Source organism: Lipotes vexillifer, unplaced genomic scaffold (assembly GCF_000442215.2).
Source record: "Lipotes vexillifer unplaced genomic scaffold, Lipotes_vexillifer_v1.1 scaffold135, whole genome shotgun sequence".
NCBI classification, from domain to species: Eukaryota; Metazoa; Chordata; class Mammalia; order Artiodactyla; family Lipotidae; genus Lipotes; species Lipotes vexillifer.
This window is the reverse complement of record NW_006774574.1, coordinates 156,286-157,234: the sequence shown is the minus strand read 5'-3', so window position 1 is coordinate 157,234 and position 949 is coordinate 156,286. Positions and strand designations below refer to the sequence as shown.

At 50.7% G+C, this 949-nt stretch overlaps 1 protein-coding gene across 1 annotated transcript in view; it reads left to right on the top strand.

Moving 5' to 3' along the window:
* Positions 1-949, top strand: part of RECQL (RecQ like helicase) — a 35,117-nt gene that overhangs the window by 24,207 nt on the left and 9,961 nt on the right. The window lies entirely within an intron of this gene.

The following is a 949-nucleotide window of genomic DNA, read 5'->3' as shown; positions in this document are numbered from 1 at the left end:
GGGAAATCTGCAACTGGCATGGCCATTGCCAGAGGGGCCGCACAGAGGGAGCTCAGGCGAGGTCTCTGGTTAGTTTCCTCTGAGTAGCCCGTCACCTCCGTGGGTCTGCTGCCAGGCATCTAGGGGGCCAGTGTTGATCAGCGAAGTCTACAGCTGGGAAGAAGAGCTGAAGGAGGAATGGGGAAGAACTGGGACAGGCTGGCACTGGCCGGGCATTTGTCGACCATCCTATCTGCCGGGAAGGCCCTTCAGAGAGTGTAGCAGCTGCTTCTCTCCTGCCTCCCAGGCCTTACACAGGTTCCTCTTCTGGTCCAGCTGTAACTTGGAACCATCCAGGGAATAGAATAGAGTTCCCAGCCGACTAGGGTTGACAGTAGGTCCATCTAGCACAGCACCCTGTGATCTAGCCCCTCTGAACTGCTTGCTGATACCCGAACCTACCGAGTGATTTCATGCCGGTGTGTTTGCCGCATGTGTGTGTGCTGCTTCCTCTGCCTGGTGTTTTCTTCTTCTTCCCTTCCCCCCGAACTTCTGCTGGATTCTTCCAGACCCAACTCAGATCTTATCTCCCTTGAAGCTTTCACAACTTCCCAAGCAGTTACTTTCTGTTCCCTGTTTTCATACGAGTCCTCTACCTTAGCATTGAGCCATTTCTCCCACATTTCTTTTTCACTTTTCTCCAAATAGTTTAAGTACTTAAGGGTGTACTCATAGACAACTTATCTGGTGACTTAGATGTGTCTGATAAATATGAGCCCAGAACGGCTTTCCTGAAGTGGGTTATATAAAAACCAATGCCCTCACCAAGCGTTTTCTGTTCTGAGTTTGCCACTCTTGGATGATACCTGTGGTAGAAGGGTTTCGACTGATGGCCTTTTTATCTCTCGTCAGTTGCCATAGATTCAAACACTATGGCTCCTCCCACTCTGCCTCTCGAACCCACTGTTCA